Source organism: Triturus cristatus, chromosome 4_1, assembly GCF_964204655.1.
Source record: "Triturus cristatus chromosome 4_1, aTriCri1.1, whole genome shotgun sequence".
Classification (NCBI taxonomy): domain Eukaryota; kingdom Metazoa; phylum Chordata; class Amphibia; order Caudata; family Salamandridae; genus Triturus; species Triturus cristatus.
This window is the reverse complement of record NC_140585.1, coordinates 1,114,607,597-1,114,630,996: the sequence shown is the minus strand read 5'-3', so window position 1 is coordinate 1,114,630,996 and position 23,400 is coordinate 1,114,607,597. Positions and strand designations below refer to the sequence as shown.

The window sequence follows — 23,400 nt, the reverse complement described above, 5'->3', positions numbered from 1 at the left end:
TCACCTGTGGCTGAAGCAAAGGGACTCACCTCATTTTCCAAGGAAGTCAAGTGCAAAGACTTGAGACTTTCAGCCTAAAGCAAACCATGGGTACGAATAAGTGAGGGAGTTCTGCTTTTAAGCCCAACTGAGCTAACAGTTATTTAATCTGCATATGCGCCTAATTCATGTATTTGCCCTCAGGTAATTAGGACAATAGCTCCAAGACCTGGTTGGGAAGAAGATACTGGAGAGGGAGGGTGTAGTACTTTCTAAAGAATTGAATTGTGTGAAATGTAGTTCAGTTGTGTGACTAAAGTACTTTCATTTACTAAAAGACAAGCAATGGGCTGCATATTAAGTTATTGTGTCTGTTGGTGTTGGTTGATTGTTGAGCTCTGCGCTTTTGCCCCCCACACTACCTCCCTGAGAGCCTGTGATTGCTTGCCCTTGCTCCTCCACATGTGAAGTGCGGAGGGAGTTGTACTTGGTCCTGTTTGCAGAGGCATAGTAGGATGGACGCCAGGACACCAGTGGCTAACACACTCAACCACCACGGTTGGGGCCCAGTAACCTCTTTGTGCCCTGTGGCCCCGCAAATGGGGTGTGACACCGCAACATTTTCTATCCTCTAGTAATAGTCTTCATGAGTGAGGCTTGCTAGCTTAAAGTGCATGTACTCCGCTTCTTAACCAAGCATAAGATGATCCAACTACCTTCCCCTTTAGATGAGTGTGACTGCCAGCAAAGGAACACATCACCCCAAGATCAAATTTCTAAAACAATGTTTGATATCATGATTTTATATGACTGATCCAAAATTAGATGAAGGAATCTGTCATTCCAGCATAATGTAAACTATCTGAAGGAAGATGTAGTCTAGTGGCTTAGTTCTGACTTGGCATCCAAAGCCCGAGTTCTAACCCAATCCACGGCACTTGAGCAAAACGTGCATGATTCTGGGTAATTTTGTGACTGACAGTGGGCTTAAGAAAAACCCTCTGAACATATCATTGCATCTAAGATCTCATTTGTTTCCTTTTCTGCAAGTATTCCCTTTTAATCAATTTGATTTATTTAAAGAGAGACAAGAACTTGAAATCAAGAACACCATCCGGGGAAAAAGGAATACAATTGTGAAAAAAGAGAGGAAGTAATTGCTGGAGAAATGATAACATAACCACAAGGGAGCGAGGGGTGGTTGGAAGAAAAGATCCAACCACCTATTGAGCAATATTACACTAGTGTATCTTAGTTTTTTTTATCAGTTTTATAATAAGGCCACGATTTCAGAAGCAGGGAGGCATTCCATTTAAGCTGATTAATGCTATAGAGAAAATTAATTTATTACAGACTACGTATTGATAGATTACAGTTGAAATTTGTGATTGGTATTTGCTGGAGGTGTATTAAATAACCCAGCACACACACGTTGTTCACCTCTGATGGTCTGGGTGTAGAAAAATATTTTGTTCCTGATGATCCTGATGATGACTTGAAGATCTGTCCCAGAACCTTGCTGTTCACGATTTGTAAGGCAATTAAAGAGACCAGTTTCACTGTATCAAAAAAGAGCTGAGATGATTAAAAATGTTGGTACCAGAATTGTTTTCCAAAATCTTTCCACAATGAAGCATGCCACAATATGATGATTGGCCAGGGAGACTTGTTTGAACAGATCTGGAGAAAATACTTGGCTGCCTTTTTATGGACATATTTATGATTAAAGCTACTGCTTTATGTACCATAAGTAATTCTTCTCAATGGTAGGTGGAGGTAAGAAGAAGCTGGAGATTTGGACATCATAGCGAACCTGTACTTTTCCCCACTTTATTTCGTAATACATGAAAAATAGTTTTAAGTTCTTGTTTTTCTGGATACTAAAGCTATCTCTGTGATAGCTAAGATAGTATACCATTGTTGCTTTTGATTTGACTGCTACATTTTATGACTGTTATAAAGGAACGCTGGAAATGTATTTTCCATCATTGTTCCTCTCACGATAGTTGAGGCTGCATCCAGTGTTGCGCTGGTAGAGATTTGTCAATTGTGAGGCAGTCAGAAAGTTTGAAATTCTAGTTGGCATACATGGAAGAGGGAAGATGGTGCTAAGGTCAATTGATATATGTCTGAGATTATCAAAGTAGGTGGCCAAGATGTAATTTGAGTCTGCATCTTCTTAACTGCTTCAAAATTACACTAAAAAGCTCCTTCGCTGCCAATGCAGTATTAAGCGGGTATGCATGAGCTAACATACTGTGAACAAAGGCTGCATCTAAATGTTTGTGGATGTCATCTGCTGTGTGCTAATTAGTGAGCTAGAAACAAAGTCAGACGTCAAGCTACTGCTTAAGTTTGTGTTCCATTTACCTGCTGTAAGCTCCAATTTACTAATTGAGACAACTCCTTTAAATAGCTCAATTGCTGTTATGTAGACGCAAAGTGTGGGCCTGCAGAGAATGAAAGCAAGGCATTGATCGAACCTGTAAATGTAAAAGAATTGGTCTTGGGCAGGTCATACTAGTTAGTACAGAATAGCTTTGAGGGCTTGAGAAGGTTCTATACATAAACTCCTCTCAAGTAAGGAATAACATTAAGGTGATTTGTGATGCTGTGGTTTACTCTGCAAATTAGCTCTTCACTCAGCTAGATAATGCACGTTTTAGAAAACCTCACAACCTCTAGAAAGTATTGAAGATCATTGTCAAAAATAAGATGTACAGAGAATCTGAAGTGATATTGTTAATTTGTATGTATTGATGTGTCCTCCATTCAGGTCATAGTCTACGCCTGTTTCATTCAGGCTGACAGTATTCTCTGGAACATTTTCAATGTACAGAAGACATATTGAAAGTAGCTCTTATACATGTTCCTGAGATGGAAGTCTCACCATCCCCGGACATTAAAGATGACTTTCAGGTGTAAAGACGTACATGACAGGTATAGATGTATCCAGGCTCCAGCTTATATAAAAATAACATGGACCTCCTAGGTCCCTGGCTTTTCTATATAGACCAGAGATCAGTGATCGAGTATGTGATGAGAGGCAGCATTAAGAATTGTCACAGATTATCTTTGGTACTTTTCCTGCCCCAAAATAAGTTTTGTCCACACAGTTTACTTGTCATTGTCAGGGCAATGAATTGAGAAGACTGAATATATTGACCCTAAACTGTGAATGCAAGAAAGCCCAGAGCCACAGGAAAATCACTGAAGTTCTGAAGATGGTAATAGCGGGGTTGAAGATCAAAATGATTGACAGTTTGTCCAAAATCTATCCCTTTCAAATCTCTGCTTGATTTTGTGATCTTTAAATATCAATGAAACTGTATGGTTCGGCCCAATGTCATAAAACATCTGACATGAATGAAGGGACATCAATTGTTGCTTGTTTGCATTCTAAAGCGCATGTACGATTAAGAAAATTAATCCTATTGTCATCATTTAAAATATAATGTACAGAGGAGAGGTTGTGTTCTCTGTGCATTATGTAGGATATTTTGCCCCGGAGACATGCTTGTGTTATCCTGTTTTTACACTTCCCCTGAAAATCCCTCTCACAGGCCCTCCGCACCATGCGACCCATCCTGTGGCACTCGCATCCCCACACTCGCGACATCTCTACAAGCTGTCCCCGATGATTAAGCTCTCTGCTTTCCTAGCATGTCTGCTGTATCAACAGATGTCATAGTATTCCCTAGCATGGCCGGTCCTTATTCTTGTTTAGTCTACCTCTACCAAAAGCAGTTGAACAATGCTCACTAAAAGAGTTATCTTGGTGGAGGTGGGGAAGGTGCCCTATAGGGCATTTCTTCCACTTCACATCTCAAGCCAAGACAAAACTGAAGGGTGGCTCATGAGGTGCAGGGAATACTGTGGCAGCAGTAGAATTAAAGTGGTAAAGCTAAGAAGTGATTTACATAAAAGCATTTCTAAAAATCGAAGAGTATGCAGAGTCCCAACTATCTTCTCTCTGGAGTCAAACAAAGATTGAATTAAGGATATAAGGGCCAATTCACAAAAGCTTTTATGAGTGCGGGAAGTATCAAATCCGGAGTTCTGTCTTACATGTTCTTACATGCCTCTGTGAATCCCCGTGTTTGAACTTCTTACTGTTTGTCACTCCTACTAGTATGACCGATCAAAAAGCAACTTGTCTTGCTCCCTTCTGCTAAATAGTTGTTTGTGGTTGGTCTCTGAACGGAGTAGCTTCCATTGTTTCTGACAAGTTCATATAAAGGTTGTTTGACCTTTCCATGGACAGGCAGAAATGAGCAGTTTGAATTGTGTGTGGGCTTGAAGGTACAATGGGCATTCAATAAATGGAAGTGATCAAATATTCTTTTAAAGTGTTACAGGACCGCTGGAGTGTCCGAACCATGTGTCAGGATAGCAGAATAGCCCCATGCTGGCATGTTTAGGCTCCCTGGAATGCCAAGGAACTGCACTCAGTTGCTCAAAAGCAGACAACTGCTGGTGTGCGTTGGTATTGAGCTTAGTTTTGTTGCTTTTAGGCTTACAGGCAAGGTGAGTTATTTTGCCAAAGTCCCCTTCTGTTGAACATAATGTAGTAGTTCAAGAATCGCATGTCACCTACATTTCCAATCCTACAATAATTCACCAGCTCGATACGTTACTTTATAACACTTTCTCTGTTTCATGTGTTTCATTCACCTTCCTGTCCCCTGCTCTCAGCCTTCTCAAACTGATTCTGGTCCTGTCGCCTGCTGCTGGCAGTGTGCAGGCACCCGTAGACCAGCCTCGGTCCGTGCAGGTAACAGTGGTGGGGCGGCGTGGGGGGGATTTCGAGGGATGATGCTGAGTGAAAAGTAATCATTTATTTAATTTTCCCTCTGCATCGTCCCTCGAAATCCCCCCCACCCAGCCCCACCGCCCCATAGCTGTGACCTGCACAGACCGTGTCTGCCGTAGATGTCAATGCACCAAAATGCTAGGTGTATGAGAAGTGAGCCTGGGCACTCTCTGAGCACCACTGACATCATGGGGTTGTCCTTTTGTCCCCCTCCTCCCTCCTTAAGGCATCAACAGCCTCTTAATGACAGCTGAAGGTGGTCTAGGTGAAGGGCAAGAAGTTGAAACTAAAGAAAGTAAACAGGGTTCTTCTAGTTCTACTTACTTTCAAGTCTTGTTGCTATCTTCAAAGACCCTGGACCCAGGGGTAACAAAGGCAGTGCCGCAGGTACCCCAGTTGACGTCCATGCCCCCCACCAACACTTGCTTGTGTTGAAGAAATGAAAGGAAACACTTTGTGCTGAAAATCAATGCGATGTGTGATTCTGCTACACTCACCCATGTCCCATTGGAATACTTCCTCATGTTCCAGATTTGCGCCCTCCAACATAGCTAATGAGTATTACATGTCGGATTCATTGTTAAGGAATTGCCAGTGTGGCCCCTAAGACATTTGGAGGCTCAGTAGGTTTGTTCAATTTTGAGGTCTAAGAAGCACACATTTATTACCCCTGGGATGGAGAAAAATAATACTAGAAAAAACGATGTTTGGTTGGTTCTGTATCATTTTATTTACACGTGTAAAGATATGTTTTCTTTTCCAATTAGGAGGTACGCATACACTAGTTGGTTCATGTATTCGCTCGGCGAGAAATACATGAAGGCGAGCTCCGTTAATGTACATTAAAAGATGAAACAGTTTAGACATTAGATAACAAGCTGCATTCTAATCATTATCAGCATACAATGCTGTGTAATATAAAAGACTATTTTATGAAGCAGAAAATTATCCTGACGTACTATCCTTCCTAATGAACAAAGTGTCATCTCCACATGCGCAAAGCTGTGCTGTTCAACATTCACAAGGACACGCATGGCTAGACAACATGAGTGCCTTCATTAAATAGACTATACAATGTTGAAAAAAATGAGAATTTAGTTTACAGGAAGAGGTATGTAAAAATAATGTTTAATTTTATTTATTTCATCATCATTATCACCATTAATGTTATGACAACCAAAATCATAAAACTGTACGTCTAAAACCCCATAAAGTCAAAAGCAGTAAACACTTTTAATTGAACAATTGCAATTCCAAACTCCGCTCAAATCTCGATTCTTAGATCATAGATATCATTTTATAGATTACAAAGTACAAAAAAGTACCATAGGACCTGCTACAAGCCTCTTTAGTTGAATGGTAGCAAACGGAAGCTTAACTCACACAAAAATGCATATATCATGAATGGCAATTCACAGATCATGGAGTTGTATGAAAGTGTGGGAAGAGTATGCATTTATGTGTATATTGGGTAGCACTTAGCCTAAGCAAACCGCAGTGGACAAGACGCAGGAAACTCCAGTACTAAAACAAGTAAATAGACATCAAAATACACCATTAAAAAGAAAACAGCCAGCACATTTTAACAACACTACACAAACGTTTTCTCATCTTCATAGTGGCCACAAGAGACAAAGACACGGCAAAGCAAACTAGTTGAAAGCATTGCAAGTCTGCAGTCTCAAATATCTTCTTTTAACAAAACTGGGTGCAAAAATATGCTAGCAATTCTTCACTAATGTAGAAAAGGATACATGCACATTTTATATTTCAATATTTCTTCTGTATTTAGGGGTGGGCACATACTATTTGTTTCCTGTACGCGCAAAACATATGTTATTTATATGAGGATGTTAGCACACTGGCTTTTTATGAGTCTGTCCTCTGTAACTCAACACACATATATTTCTATTTGCAAAGACACTGATTCTACAGTCATGTAATTGACCGGTCCTGTACCAACAGGGATGGAACATCAGTGCCAGGACAGAGCGGTCGCGGCACATGTTAGTTGACTTACTGGTGAGTCACATATCTGCTAGCAGGAGGTCCTCAGTGCGTGTGTCTCCATTATGAAACTGGCTTTTGAGAGCAGTTAGCCGGTAATAGTGATGGGGTTGGTCTTCAGAACGCAGCAGGCAACAATAAAGAAGTAGTGAGGCAATTAAATAACTGAACAGTACACAAGACTGCTCACAAAGCCATCTGAATAATTAAAACCTGAAATTAAGTGGCTCTCTAATCTAGCACGTAAAGAAACTGGATGGAGACGAAAGATCATCTCATCCCTTCGCAAGGATAGTGCGCGTACTCCCTTATATGTACTCAAAGTAGAGCGTACAAGAGTCTGGAGTACTCACTCATAGGACTGTTTTGTTAAGCGGTGATTGGCAAGATGTTTTTCTAAAACCTTCATGCCCTGAAAAGATATCATCTTGTTTTTAATTACAGTGGGCTGGATTCAATGAGTGTGTTTGAAGGAGAAAAGCAATTATGCACACATCTTAAAAATTTGTTCCTGAAAAAATTACATCGGTTGTATATCGGACGAACTGGAGGGGTCTGTCCACCCCCTTCCTCCTGTGAGTCAAACTGCAGCGTAAGAAAGCTTGGCTCGTAATTTTGCACAACATTCAATACCTGGTCCAGGCAGGAGCTCTTGCACCCTGTGGGTGTTCTGTGATCCGGCCCTGGATGCACCGGGCTCCAGCTCCACGAGTCTTGATGTTGCATTTCGAGTTTCTGATTGACTGCAGGATAGTTTCGGTACATTTAAAAAAAATTATTTGGGTAATCACAGCTTCTTCAGCAGATTTAAAACACCCTATTGAGAATGTGATAATTTACAATGCTGCCTTTCACAAGCTTCATAAGGGTGATTTATAACTTTATGTTACTCAACGGTGTTGGGGTGCACTTGCTGTGCCAAACCTTGCTTCGGAGACGTGTAGGAACTTATTCAGAACTCACGCTTCCGGCGTTGAGAAATGCGACCTGCCTGCGTGGGAGGGTCGTGCGGGCTGTGCAAGTGATGCACAACGCGGTCCATGATACCCAGGTTTCATGTGCTCATGCTGCTTACTTATGCATCGCTTTCCCACATCCAACTGAATGGCAGTCGGTTCTGCTGATGTCAGAAAATTCCTAATCCTTCCAACAGAAGAGAAATTTATTGCAGGGGAGCAACCTTAAAGGGCCCATCCTATGACTTTTGAAATTCTTAGATTTTCACGCCTAATCTGACAGAATTCAAGTGATTAACACCAACTCTGATGCAGCTCTTGGGTTTTGGTGTTAGGGACAGGGAACTGCAGACAGGGATCACAAATTAAATGCTTTGCATGCTTCCCTGAACAGGTCTGACCAGGTTCAATGGAGGGAAAGCCCAGCAAGTGGTAGCAATGCCCTTAGAGAATAAGGGATGTGTGCTATATGGAATGTCCACACCTTTTGGACAGTCTCTTTTTGAGCAAATGTGCACTTTTGCGCTCTGCCACATGCCATCATGTACACAATGTCCCTTGTACACATACAAATGGCAGTCGTGAATCATTACACCCCAAATTTGCACCTTTCAATTTCAGGTGGAGTTTGCACATCCTAAAGCATTGAATGACCTGCCGCTACACATAAAAGCCTCCAACTCACGTCTTGAATTCTGTAAAAAGCAGCCACTGTTCATGCAGGCAAGAGCAGTGGAGTGGTGGGACCGGGTTGGTGGGGGATTCGACAGACGACAATAAGGGAAAATTAATTATTTATTTCATTTTCCCTCATGGTCGTCTGTGGAATCCCCCCCACCCCAACCCAGCCACTACCGCCCAACGCTCTCAGCTGCTCAGGCCGCGTCTGGCAAGAAGATGATGATCTGGCTTTTCAAGTAGTCTCACTAAGCCCTAGGTGTTGCTAGACTCACACCTGCTCAGTGCCAGGACACCCTCCCTTGTGATAGTGTGCTCTACAAATCTGCTTAACATAACACAACACATCCAAGTAGGCCTTGTTTTTCAATGTTGCTGTTATGTATCAGGGGGATTTCAGTGCTGTTTCATTAGCATCCTGCATGGCACTGTGTTAGAAGGATTTCTTGGGCTAGGAGAGCACGCTCACCTCCCTTCTGTGATTGAGAAAAAAGTTAATGAATCTTGTCTGAAGCTTTAGCTTCTGATGACTCAAATGAGGGTTTAGGATCCTCAAGTCAAGTTTTTTTCTAATTGAATTTTCCAACCCTAATCTCGTGTTTATTTTGAAAGAGGAGGAAGCAACCAGATGTGCAGACATCTGTAGAACACTGCATCCAGACAAATGTTTCCGACTGTGTCCTGAAAATCAAATGGGGAGTCAGCACTATAAATCATTACGTAAGTAGGAAGGGAAGTGGGGTGTGCCTTCGTGGCCACTGGCTTTACTGCTAGGTGTTTTGGGATTGATTTTATGATGTTTTACATCTGTTTTTTCTGAAAAGTTTAAATTTAATTCAACTGTGTTGTTAGATGCAAAGGAAAGTGGAGCTGCAGTGTGTTTGTGTGGGCGTGTCTGTGTATATATATAGTATGTATATGTGTGTAAATATATATGTTATGTATAGCTCTTATAGGGAGCCTCTATCGTTTATTTCAGTTTCTGAAGCAGGGTCTGTCTTACTGATAGTTCATCTGATATCCTCTTTTTGATAAAGGTGTTGATTAAGCACCGAACTTCAAGTTTGCTTCTCTACTTGACGTCAACCGTCATGAATTCGTCAGGATTGGTATTGCCTTATCTCTTTTTCTTTCTCCTGTACTGAAACTCTACGCTGACTTTTCAGTGGCTGCTTCCTTGTTTGTTCCTTTCTGTACACACTTGAAATATCCAAGGATTGGTGGAATAGAGAAATGGTTACATTAGTGATTTTAAATGATCTATATTTTAATAACCTGGTACATTTGTTGATTCATGGTGTCACCTTGCCCTGACTATGCCCCTAAACTTGTCAGGGTTATCTGTCCCAGGTCTGTGAGGGTCAGAAGCAGGTCATGTGTTTATGAAATCCAAAGTAGATACCATGAGATAGATGTACACAGAAGTAGAATCATTGAATTCAAAAGTACACCATTATGTTGAATAACCAGAAAACCTAAATAGGGCTGCATGTGAAGTTTCGGGCCTTGTCTACAAATGTGTCAATCGATTGCACACAGAAATCTCCATGGAGGGTTTCTAACCTATTTTACCAACAGGATTTTATTGTTTTTTATGACGCAGTATACCTCTGAACCAAAAGTTGAACTAGCCCCAAGGGAGGTCAGCGGTCTATTCATCTTGGGCGTAAGCTATGACAGTCACTATCTACAGACAGATAATAAATATGAGGAGAGCACAAAAATTAAAATTAAAAAGCTTTCTTAAAATATACCATTTTAGGTCTCTATCTTTTTATTATTAAGGCTGAAGAAAACTTAAGCAATGAACATCATTCAAAACACAAGTCATTCTGCAAAGGACATCCCGCATGGCAACCCTATTGTATCAATTTACATTTAAACAATGGACCACCTATCCAAGTGAAAAGTTAAATGCATTCGATCAGGGGGCATCTTGGGAGAAGGGAGCAAACTATGGAGCATTACGCTGCTTTAAATTTACAAGTGATGAAAAGAGGAAAACGAAACCTCCCATCTCCTACACCCTCTCACTTCCCGACATCCCCGTCAAAGTTAGGCGGCAGACACTAGTCCACTTTCCCCCCTGCAGTTCTAATCTGTCAGTTTCCCATGCTGGCAATTTTCTTAAAAAGTCCTTAGCCAAGTGTACCTGCATAAACATTAACTCCCCCCCCCCCCGCCCCCCCAAAGTCCACTCTTAGTTTCGTTGGTTACCCAACTGAGGCTGTAATGGTGCTCATCATCAGCTCATTCATCAATTCTAGAAGGGCTTTCTTTAGTGTGAGCATCTCAATGCTGCGGTCATGGGAAAAAAGAAGCCTGTCAGCACCCAGCATCACTCTGTCTCATTTAATTGCAGCGCTTACCACTTTGTCTCGCATCTCCGCATCTGTCAAAGTGATCATCATCAAACCCCCTTACTCTTTGTTACTGCCTCCAGGCTTCTTAAGCAGACTGTAAACTCCTTACCTTTTGCTTGCAGAGTTTTGGAGTTTATCATAAGTAGTTAACACAGTATTTTACACATTTCTGTGGTCGAGTTTACCTCTTGAATCTGCACAGAGACTCCATGCACTGTCAGCTGGGGACCCCGTCTTTTTTAGATGCACAATTCATGCCTCGAGGAGTGGCATACCTTTTATAACACAAGGCGTCAAGTCTACCAGATCTCGTACTGTTGTGGATGTACCTATCAGGCTTTCCGTAGAGTACATGCTCTTCGCCATTTAGTCTTGCTCTCTCTACTCCCTTCAGCCCATTGGTAAGTTCCTCCATTTTATCCTTTACCACCTTCACTGCCCTTTCTACATTTTAGTTTTCTCCGCCATTTCAGAACGCATTGAAATGAGTGTTTTTTGGAGTGTTCTCTCACATGGGGAAAAGCTTTACTTTTGCATCTGTCTCCACTGGTGAGACACCACTTCCATTGCCTGAATCCCCAATAAAGTTGAAAAAGTCAGCATTGTTGCATCTTTTATCCATCATTCTCACAGATAGATGTAGTCCTGGAGGGCAACAGGCCTTTGTGGGTATGTAACTCTACTGCTGTCTCCTCATATGCAGCCAGGGGGTCACCAACTCCCCTCAGTTGTGGTCATCCGGGCACAATCTGGGGGGGGGGGGGGGCACCTCTTACCATTAACTCAGGGCAATGGAAATTTTCAGTCCCAGGATCTCGATTGGGCCCTTGGATTCCTCTCTTTCCTCATCCTTAACGCTCCTCAACACCACCTTAGCCCCCCTGTTTTACCACTGCTCAGAGGGTAGAATCCCACACATTCTCCATTCCCATTACCTCAGCTTGTATCAGTGTTCTGCGGCTACTCGATCTCCCACCCCGTGAGTCGGCCTCTTGTGGGTATTTATTGTTCCAGGTGGGTGCCTGTTGTAAATGTATTCTACTGTATTCTTAACTCTGTTCTTACCTTCGAGAATACTTACTCGTGTTCCAGTTCCAGCCTGTAATTCTAGGAACGCCAGTTAGCGGTTGGTCAGCTGGCGATGAGTTGCTCTGATCGTTTCTCTACTATTAAATAGATATATACCAACTCTTCACATCCGGCGTCTTAATTTCAACAATTTGGCGACAATCTAATTAGCAGCTGACCGGCATCGAGAATGGATTGGACGAAGTACACTCGGAAGACTTCCGTCTATCATTGTTCCGTTCGAAGCGGCAGAGTCAACTCTTCGCAAAAAGGAAAACAGATCCACGCAAGTTGATGACCGTCTCCCTCTCGTATGCAGCAGAGGAGTAAACATTGGAAGAAACCTTCCTCAGATAAAACAACTAGAAGGCCACCGCTTTAACTGTGAGTCTGTTGTAGCCACGCGAGTAATCACGTCACCTAGCAACGCATCGCTACTCAGCGCGTCGTTCAATATCTTGTGTCTCTGTTGCTTAGCAACTTGCCTCGCGCTCTGTTCCTGCGTTTCAAGCCTCACTTTCAAATACACACAGCGCTTACAGTCAGACTTTGTCAAAATACGAGCGCATGTAATTTTAACGCGAGGAAAACCCTGTTAACGGGCAATTACCTCTTAAACATTATTATACTTGCGCTTGTGTTTTATTTCATCTAAACTAAAATAAGGACTCTGTTTTCATACAGTGACACGCACACCTTATAAGCAACCAAGGGAAATTTAAGTCCACACAACGCTGTCTCAATCAACGCTCAACTATTACCCATTATATATATAACAGGTTCTATTTATGGCAAATATAAGCAATGTAGCTTACCCTCATTAACATATTCATCCCCAATTTCTCATTCCACACAAGATATTTGACTTTGCAATATACAAACAACTCCTCATCACAAACGGGAATATGTCACAACAAGAAAATGTTACTCTTCCACCACCTTTCCTACCTGAACCTGGCAATCCTCCAATACCATGGGAAGACTGGTTTATCATCTTCGACAACTATCTTGAAGCTTTGGATGGCCAAGAGTTCTCAGGAAAGCGCAAGAAGGCAATTTTACTTAGTACTTTAGGTAAAGAGGGTCAGCGTTTATTTAGATTTTTACCTCAAGCCCTACAAGCTAATGGACAAGCCGTCCCTGACGAATACAAAGAAGCCATTTGAAGACTAGAAGTACGTTTCTCGAAAGAAGAAAATTTAGTCATGAACAGATATACATTTTACACTCATCGTCAGAAGAGCGATGAATCAATGGCTGATTTTGTTGCTTATCTCAGAGAGCTATCAGTTAAATGCAAATTTGGAGCTATGAACGACGAACTCATCAGAGATCAATTAATAGTCCAATGCAAGAACAAAAAGATTCAAGAGAGATTGTGGGCAGCGAAAAACCCCTCTTTGGCTGTAGCTATTGATCTAGCTAAAGTAATTGAAGAATCTGAGAGTTGCATGAAAGTAATCGAGACACAAAAGAAGAACAATACTCATCAAGATGTTTCTGAAGTCTCTGAGAAATGTCCTGAGGGCGCAAACAAACAATCTAGTGAAGAATCTGTTGCCGTTGTCAAGAACAAAGTCAAACCACCTGTTAAAAAAGTTCAAAGCCAAAACAAATTTTGTTCACGCTGCGGCAGCAACAGTCACACATCAGATGCAAGATTCTGCATTGCCTCAAACAAAGAATGCCTCAAATGTGGTCGTCTGGGACATTTTTCGAAAATGTGCAGAACAAAAAATCGGCAGAAAATTGGAGTTATTCACGATGACGATGAACTAGGGGGAGACAAACTACTGGTTGTTGATGATATCGACATCATTCAAGATGACCACAAGAGACAGAACAGACCTAAAGTCATTTTTACTATTGATGGTCTGGAAGTATCCCTCATGGTTGACACAGGCTCCAGATATACCATCATTCCTCAATCCTTCATGAATGGACATTGGAGTACTAAGTCGTTATCCAAAAGTGATATTTCGCCTAGGGGTTTTCAGGGTGAAACCATTGATATTCTAGGTTATTTGTTTAAAAATAGGTCTACTTTTGGGAAAATCTATGCCTCTGTTGATGGTCCTCCTATATTAGGGTGGGTTCACCAATATGATTTACACATCATCATAAACCCTGAGAGCTCCAAATCAAGTTATGGTCATTGAAGACCATTCCTTAGATGATATTCTATGTGAGTGTGATACTGTGTTTAGAGACGATTTGGGAGAGTTGAAAGGGTATGCACACTTCATAAAACTAAAAGAAAACTGTGTACCCATCCAACACAAGGTAAGGAGAATTCCTCTCTCAATCCGAATCGATGTCAAAAAACTACTAAACGAAATGTTACAGAATGGAGTCATAGAGCCTGTTGAAGCTTCTCCATGGGTATCTCCGGTTGTGATCACGAAGAAATCGGACGGAAATCTGAGATTCTGTGTTGACCTAAGGTCTCTCAACAAATGTGTAGTTGCAGACACTTTCCCTTTACCAAATATTGGGGAACTAATATCTACCCTTCAAGGTGCAAAGTTTTTCTCTAAACTTGACTTAAAAAGTGCCTATCACCAAATCAGACTCCACAATGATTCGAAACATCTCACTGCATTTATAACCACTGAGGGTATCTTCCAATTCACACGTCTTCCCTTCGGCTTAATTTCTGCCACTAGTGTGTTCCAACGTATGGTCACATACATTTTTATGTTTAAAACGTTTTTATTGAAACAAAACAAACCATGGGGGAGGGGGATAGGAGGTTAGGATACATAGAATACAATCAAAGAAAAAGGGTGCAACTCCAGAGGGTTGGCAATGGATAGCTCAATGGGCCAGGGGAAAAACACAGTAAATGCAAGGCTAAAAATGCAATCTGTGGAATCCCCGCATGCCTATCCGACACCCCAAATCTAAGCAATGAAAGCACGCAGCAACGCAACAAAGCACAATCCCCCCCTCCCCATCCCCCATCCCCCCAGTAACGAAAAAACAACACCCCACCCCCCCCGTCCTATGGTCCCGCACCAGATTAATCCTCACCAAGAAGCCCCGCACCCCCCCCCCCCCACCCCCCGGAGGGCCCCCGTCTCACATATGAACTAGTCCGCTGGGGTCACCGGCGGCGTCAACCTAAGAAGCCTAAGATACCTCGGGCAGGTGAGCTCCCGGAATTCAGTGGATAGCAGCGCTAGAAAGGGTTGCCACAGCTCTTCAAATTGGTCTATCTCCCCCGCAACCGTAAGCGACAGCTTCTCCATCCCCAGCACATGCCAAAGCCTATGCAACCAACCCGTGATGGAGGGGACGGTGGCGGTGCGCCAGTGGATAAGAATGTTCTGAACCGCAGACCCCAGCGCAATCGCGATCTGCCTACCCCTGCGGGACTTCAGTGGGTACATTAGGTCATTGGGGAGGCCCAGCAGGACATACGCCGGGAGGCGCGGCAGCTCTATCCCAAAGTGCTTATCCACCTCATCCAAAACTTCCTTCCAGTAGGCGGTCAGCACTGGGCAATCCCAAAGAATGTGTGAGAGGGTACCTTCCTGCCCGCAGCCCCACCAGCACCCCTTGTCAGTGTGTTTATGCATTTCGTACAGTCTCTCCGGGGTGTAGTACCAATATGTGGACACCTTAGTAAAGGTCTCCGTAAGGCCCGTGTGGTATGCAGAGTGCCGCGCCCGATACGCAATTTTGTCCCATTCCTTGTGGCTGAGTGTCCTACCCAATTCCCTGTGCCAGCGCTCCCTCCCCGGGTTGTAATAGTGAAGCGGCGGGGGTTGTAGGTACTTGTACAGATCGGTAATTAGCTTGGCGTCGGAGGTCCGAGTAGCCAGCCACCTCTCATACGGTGTAATTTGACGGGCGGCGGTGGCCCGCACCTGGGGCTGGAGGGCCCAATGCCGAACCTGCATGTAGCGCAGTCTGTCCAGCTCCGTCAGGCCGAACTCCTGGCGGAGTTGCTGAAAAGGAACCACTCCCTCCGGGCCATAGATCTGGAAAAGTGCCCTGCAGCCTGCCTGCACCCAGTGGGAGAAAACCCCCGGCTCCATCCCTGGGGAGAAGTCCGGGTTGCCCACTATGGGCGTGAGCGGCGAAGGAAAGGTGGTGAGGCCCCGAGCCTCACAGACTGCGTCCCACACCCGCAGGGGGACCCGCGTGACAAAGGAAGCGTAAAGATTAGGGGGGCGATGCGCGCGGCGCAAGAATGGAACCTCTTGTAAGGTGCGGCCCGCCACTGCCTGGTCTTGAAAGAGCCAGTGTTTGTCGGACTCCCACCTGCTCCATTCCACCAGATATCGCAGCTGCGCCGCCTGAAAGTACTTACGGAGGTCCGGAATACCGAGACCCCCCGCCTCCGGAGCAAGCGTGGAGAGGACCCTCTTCATTCGGGGCTTGCGGCCCTGCCAGACAAAGCGGGAGATGTCAGCCTGCATTTGATGTATCCAGCCCACCGGGGGCTGGAGAGGTAGGGCCCGAAAAAGATACAGTATCTGAGGCAACACCGTCATCTTAACCGCCGCGATTCGCCCCAGCCAGGACAGTAGGCCCTTGCTCCAGCGACCAAGCTCCTCCTTGATCTTCCTGCTAAGGGAGGCATAATTAGCCGTAACCATCTCCGGCAATGTGGGCGCCAGCAGAATCCCCAGGTATGGCACCGTGGACGAGGACCACTGCATGGGGAAGAGCCGCTGAAGGTCCCTCCTGGTATCCGCAGCCAGGGACACGTCTAACGCCATCGACTTGCTCATATTCATTTTGAAACCGGCCACACATGCAAAGGCGTCCAGTTCCCGGAGGCAAGCAGGCAGCGACCTCCTAGGGTCGTCCAAGGTCAACAGGACATCGTCCGCGTAGAGACTGACAGTGTGGACATACTGGCCCATCCGGACCCCAGTAGCATCCGGATTATTGCGAATCCTCTGAGCAAACGGCTCCATGTAGAGGGCAAACAAAAGCGGCGAGAGGGGGCAGCCCTGCCGCGTGCCGCGTTCGATAGCAAATCCACCGGAGCTACACCCGTTGACCCGCACCGACGCTGAAGGATGCTTATAGCAGTTGAATACCATGGTGCGGAACTTATCACCGATTCCCAATTTCTTGAGGACCAGCTCGAGATACGGCCAGTGAACTCTGTCGAAGGCCTTCTCCGCATCCACAGACAGCAACATCCGCTCCCCCGGGATCCGCGAGGCCTTCTCCAGAACATGCGTCACCCTCTTGGTGTTGTCAACCGTCTGTCTGCCTGGTACGAAGCCAGCCTGGTCCGCCTCCACCAATCCGGGGAGGCGTGGACCCAGCCTGGACGCTAGAATCCCTGTGTACAACTTGAGGTCGACATTTAAAAGCGAGATGGGTCGATACGAACCGCAGAGGGCCCGGTCCTTCCCAGGTTTCGGGATCACCGCGACCGTCGCCCTCAGGAGATCCGGGGGGATGGCTCCCGGTTCGGAAAAGGAGTTAAATAGCCGAGTAAGGACAGGGGCCACAGCCGTGCAAAAAGTCTTGTAAAACAGAGACGTGTACCCGTCCGGGCCCGGGGCCTTACCATGCTTCAGCCGCGCAATAGCGGAAATCAATTCTTCAACGTGGATATCCCGCTCCAGGTGGTCCGCCTGAACCGGATCCAGCACCGGAAGGGTCACCGACTCCAAATAGCCTTCGGCATCCCGTGGCAAGGAGGGCTCTTCAGCATACAGCGCCTCGTAGAAGCCGCGGAAAGATTCCGCTACCTCCGCGTCCCCAGAGACGACCCCCCCGTCCGTGTCCACCAGTTCTCTCACAACGCTACGCTGTTGCGTGACCCGGAGCCGGTGTGCTAGGAGCCTGCCACATTTGTCCCCACCAGTGTAGTAGGCATGTTTCAAGCGCAAGGCTGCATACTCCGCCCTGTCGAGATCCAGTGCCGACAGGAGCTTCCTCGCTGCCTTCAACTGCCTCCACACCCTTGGCGCCCCCGTACGGCGGTGGACCTGCTCAAGCTCCCGAACCTGAGCTGTCAGCTCGTCCCTCTTCCGTTGCCGCTCCCTGTTTTCGGCTGCGGAGATAGAGATAAATTCCCCCCGGAGGACTGCCTTCAATGCCGCCCACTGTGTCGCCTGTGAAGTGTCGGTGTTGCTATTGTGAGTGAGGTAGTCTTGTATGACCTCCCCAATGCGCTGCACCACCGACTTTTTGTGTAAAAGGGTATCCAGGAGGCGCCACACCCCCCGAGAGGGGGAGGCCGCCGGCCACTGGAAAACGCCGGTGACTGGGGAATGGTCAGACAGGGTCAGGACCCCGATGTCCGCCGCCGTGGCAGCGGCACGCAGCGGTCCACTCACAAGAAGGTAGTCCAGCCGTGAGTAGGTTCGGTGTGCGTGCGAAAAGTAAGAGTAGTCCCTATCCGTGGGGTGCATGGAGCGCCAGAGGTCGTGCAAGTCCATGTCCGCAATCCGGGCCTTTACAGCCTGGGACAGTTCCCCCGTCTGCGGGAAGCGCTGCGCCGATCTGTCCATCACAGAATCGAAGACAATATTAAGGTCTCCCCCCAAAATAACGTGGCGGTCGGGAGAAGCAGTGACATCCACCAACACGGAATCCAGGAAGCGCTCTTGGTGGTCGTTAGGGCTATAAACGGAGCCAACCGTAAACGCAATGCCTCCTAAGCGCATGCGATACGCAAGAAGCCTCCCCTTCTGTTCAGCACACTTATACAAAACCTCCCCCCGAAAGGAGCTCGCTAAAAGAATGGCTACCCCCGCCGTCTTGTTCGCTGCCGAGGAAAAGAACTGGGTAGGGAACTTAGCAGAGCGCAGCCTATGGCAATCCCGGGGCAATAAGTGGGTCTCCTGCAAAAGGCAAATGTCCGCCTGCGTCCCCTCCAGCAAAGATAAGATCGCTCTGCGCTTCACGGGGTTATTTAGACCCTGAACGTTAAGGGTCACTACCTTTAGGCCCGACATTCCTCTCGGGGATCGGGAGCGCCGTGCAATGGGCAGGGGATCAGCGGGTGGGGCGCGCAGGGCAGCCGCGCAGGACAAGCCAGAACAAGGTGGGCATGGACAACATCGGACGGGACCTCCCCAACCCCAAAACAACCCCCCCCCACCCAAAACACAACCCTGGCAACTAGCCACCCACAAACTTAAACACCCCATTGTCCCAGTCAAGCCCCAAGATGGGCAAGTCCGTAGAAAGAAACGAAGTGGACGTCCAGCCACTCACCTCCATCCGCTCCCCCCCGACCCCCCCGCCCCGCACCAAGCATGTAAAGAAGCTAAAGGCATCTCCCCCCGGAGTGAGTGTTAGGCCGTCAAGGCCACGCCGGAGGAGCCGGTCGAATCCCCGGCCGCCGCCCTCAGAGCGTCGGCCATGTCCGCCCTAATGGTAGGGGAGTCAGGACGCCCTGCGCTGGCCGCTGAGCGCCGCCTCGTCGACCTCCGCCGGTTCCGTCTCTCAGAAGACCTCCACGACGGTGTAGCTCCTTCCTCCTCCGCCGCCGTGAGCCCCAGGACACCACAAATGTCTTGCAGGGAGCGTAGCTGGTGCAGCACCCCGTTCCACCGAAAAATCAGACGGAAGGGATGACCCCAAGAGTACGGCGTCTCGTGTTCACGCAAAAAGTCAGTGGCAATCCTAAAGGACCTGCGTTTCTGCAGCGTGATGGCGGAGAGGTCCTGGTAAAGCGCCACCGGCCGATCCCGGAAAGTCAGGGGCTGTTTCCTGCGGGCCTCAGCCATGATGCGCTCCTTCAGTGGGAAGTCGGGCAGGAAGGCCAGAATGTCCGGTGGAGGTGCCGATGACTGGCGCTGCCGGCCGACCATATGCGCCCTATCAATGCTGATGGGGAAGTCCGCAGCTTCCCCCAGGATCTCTCGGAACAGGGCCCGCAGGTAGCCCCCCAGATCGGACCCCTCGTCCGCAGTCGGCACACCACGCACCCGAATGTTGTTCCTCCGAGATCTGTTCTCCAGGTCCTCAGAATGGGCCTGGAGCTCCACACACTGCTCCCGGAGGCGGAGAACATCCTGTTGAAGATGGACTATCTCCTCCGCTCGGTGGTGGGCCTCCGTCTCCACCGTGTCAACTCGCTCGCCAAGGCCCTCCACTTCCCTGCGCACTTCCCGGACCTCAGTGGCCACCTCCCGCTTCAGTGTCTGGAAGTCCTCCCTGAGGGAGCTAAACAGTTCCTCCATAAAGGTCCTCGTGACGGGTGGCTCCCCCCCAGTCACATCCGCTGGGGCCCGGGAGGACCCCGGCGAGGGCTGTGTTCTGTCCCGCAGTTGCTGGGCCCTGCCAAGCATGTCCGGCAGGGTGCGGTCCCCCTTCTTCGGGCCGCCTTTTCCAGACATCGCCAGCACCGCGGTCGGGCACAGGTCCAGCCGCCCCAGGGATGCCCAGCCGCTGGCAAGCGTTCGACGTAGGTGTCCCCTCACAGGCAGAGTCGCTGCGTCACAGGTGACAAAATGGCGGCCCAGCCTGGTCACCGTCAGCCGCGGGAGCCCATTCGAGGCAGCAACGGGAGCCACAGTGGGGGGGGTCTCATCAGCACATCCCCCAGAAAGTCAGCTCAACAGCAGCGGGGGTCACATACATCCAGCAATAAGGGCTCCGGCGAAGGCCACCACCACTGCTCCCTCGGGGACAAGATGGCGGCAGGGCGGAGCAGGGCAGAACGACCAGGCCCGGCGGCACCACCGGGGCTCCCAAAACGCACAATAGTCAAATAGGTTCCACCGCCGGCTTCAGTCTGTCACACACGGGGCCCAGGTGGTCCGACTCCGCCAGAGAGTCCGTCGTACCTCGGCTAAGGGTTAGGGGGCCCCCGCAGTGCGAAGTGTCGCTGACACCAGTCCGAGTGCCCAGGCGCCCGTCCTAGTCCTTCCGCACCGTCGGGTCCCCTCCTGCAAGGCTCCTTCAACCTCCGTCGAGTCAGCTTCCCTCCAGATCGCGACTTTCAGCACCAGGCCCAGCCGAGGCGCCCGGACAGCACTCCAATGCGCTCCGCCCCTCAGGCCCTCCGTCGCTCCGTGAACTCGATCGGACTTTTGGGGGGCTTCCCCCGAGGCGATCCGAACCAAAACGGCGACAACGTACGCCCCTGGTGCTCCGCCACGCTCCACTCCCACGCCGAGCCTCAGCGGGGGGAGAAAAGCAGAAGAAAAGGGCTCAAGCTTGGCCGGGCCGGAGGAGCTACGGGAGGAAGCGTCCGCTCACCCCGCCATCTTGGCCACGCCCCCCACATAAATTTTTAAGTGTATATGTAAAGTCATATTTTTTCAGGATGATATCCTCGTGTTTGGTGACTCCATAGCTGAACACAATCTCGTACTCAAGGATGTTCTACTCTGGCCTTACTTTACGTAAGGAAAAGTGTTCCTTTCTTGTACAGCAAATAGAGTACCTTGGCTATGAGATATCTGCTTTGGGTGTCAAGCCCAAGAAAAATCTCTTGGAAGCCATTCGTTCTGCCCCAAGCCCTACCGATAAAGACCAGCTTAGATCCTTCATGGGTTTGATTGAATATTATTCTAAATTTGTAAAAACTTTCTCAGATAAAACTGCACAACTAAGACTCTTACTCAAAAAAGAACACAATTTGTGTGGGACAATGAGAAAGATTCATGCTTTACACAAATTAAAAAGGAAATCTGTGAAGCTAACATACTAGCTCCATTTGACACCAAATGCACCTCCACTGTTATGGTTGATGCTAGTGCAACTGGATTAGGTGCTGTTCTCCTTCAAAAACACGCTGTGGGTGAGCGGGCAATTGCTTTTGCTTCCCGCACCCTCACACAATCAGAACAGAATTATTCTGTTATCGAGAAAGAAGCACTAGCCGCTGTTTGGGGCGTCCAATATTTTAGAACTTACCAATGGGGTACTAAATTCTTTCTCAAAACTGACCACAAACCCTTAATCCGCATATTGTCTCTGGGAGGCGCCGGTAAAGGTTCTCCTAGATTGGCAAGACTAGCTTCCAGACTTCAAGAGTACCAATACGAAATCTCCCATGTTCAAGGGTGGCGGAATTTTCAAGCAGACTGCTTATCTAGGTTATCTGTTGATCATAAAGACACAGATGATTGTTCCCTTAACTTAGAGTTTGACAATGAGGCTGTTGCTTGGGTACACAACGTTTTATCCATTTGTGAAGGAAGCTTTACACAGGATGACTGGTCCAAGGCTATGGCCAATGACCATGTGGTACAAGAAGTTTTCCGCCTTGTCAAAAATGGTTCAAGACGTGAAAGTTGCGTACACATCTCTGCTCGCCCATATCTTCAAGTTCTTGATGATTTATCTACATATGATACCAGTATTCTCATGCGTGGTGACAAAATAATTCCCCCTTCGGACTTAAGGTCTAAACTATTCAACATCGCTCATGAGGGCCACCTGGGCCAGACTCTGACCCAGCGCAGGCTGAAAGCCAATTTTTGGTGGCCTGGGATAGACTCACAGGTGTCTTTATGGGTAGAAAATTGTTCATTATGTAAAGAAGGGGAGAAGAGACTTAAAGTTGCTGTTGGTTCTTGCATGGGTCATTTGATCAATCCCAATACCCCTTGGCACAGCATCTGTCTTGACTTCATTGGGCCCATGGAAGAATTGCCCTTAAGTCAACGTTTTGCGATTGTTTCCATTGATGTTTTCTCGAAATGGCTCAAAGTTGCTTTTGTAAAAGACATCACCACCGAGAGTACCATAAAATTCTTTAAAAAACTATTTCAGGATGAAGGTTATCCCAGCATTTTAATTACTGACAATGGGACACAGTTAGTCTCTCATGAGATGTGTTCTTTTCTCTCCAAATCTGGCATTACACAGCATCGCACATCACTATACAATCCACAAAGTAACGGTCTTTGTGAGAGAGTTAATAGACTGGTCAAGGGCACTGTCCAACTTGCTTGTTCGAATGGTACCTTTGACCAAGATATTGTGCAAGATATGGTTAGTGCCTATCGCACCACCGTTCACGGGGCCGATTTGAAGTCACCTTTTGAACTTATGCGGGGTAGACTCCCTGGTACTAAACTTACTCCTTCGTGGATCAAAAACTTAATATACAATAATGGTGTTGTAGTCTCCACTTCTTCCGCTTGTACCAAACTTACCTCTGCTCCGCATATCTCAAAGGGAGACTTTGTGAAAGTTAAACCCGGTAGGATCTCTAAATGTTTGTCCAAATTCAAAGGACCTTTCTGTGTTAGTGAAGTTTTTCTCCATTACGTTGTTTTAACCAATGGTGAAAAATTGAATCTGAGGAGAGTGGCTCTTTATCAAAAGAGATCCTCCAACATTAATCAAGATCTTTCACAAGAATCTTCACACTCTCAATGTAACAATACCAATAGTGGTTACATGTTGTCCACTACGACAGACAGCATTTCATCCTCCTCTTCAACCAGCAGAAGATGTTCCGGGGGAGGTGATGCCTCTGATTACAACAATGTTGGTTCTTCTACTACAGAGAGTATTCCTTTACCCTACATTAACCGAGTTGCTAGGAATCGTAGACCACCAGCTTATCTTAATAATTACTGTTGTGAATAAC

At 46.9% G+C, this 23,400-nt stretch overlaps 1 protein-coding gene across 2 annotated transcripts in view; it reads left to right on the top strand.

Moving 5' to 3' along the window:
• Positions 1 to 23,400, top strand: part of PRKAR2B (protein kinase cAMP-dependent type II regulatory subunit beta) — a 343,470-nt gene that overhangs the window by 58,126 nt on the left and 261,944 nt on the right. The gene's annotated exons all lie outside the window — the stretch shown is intronic.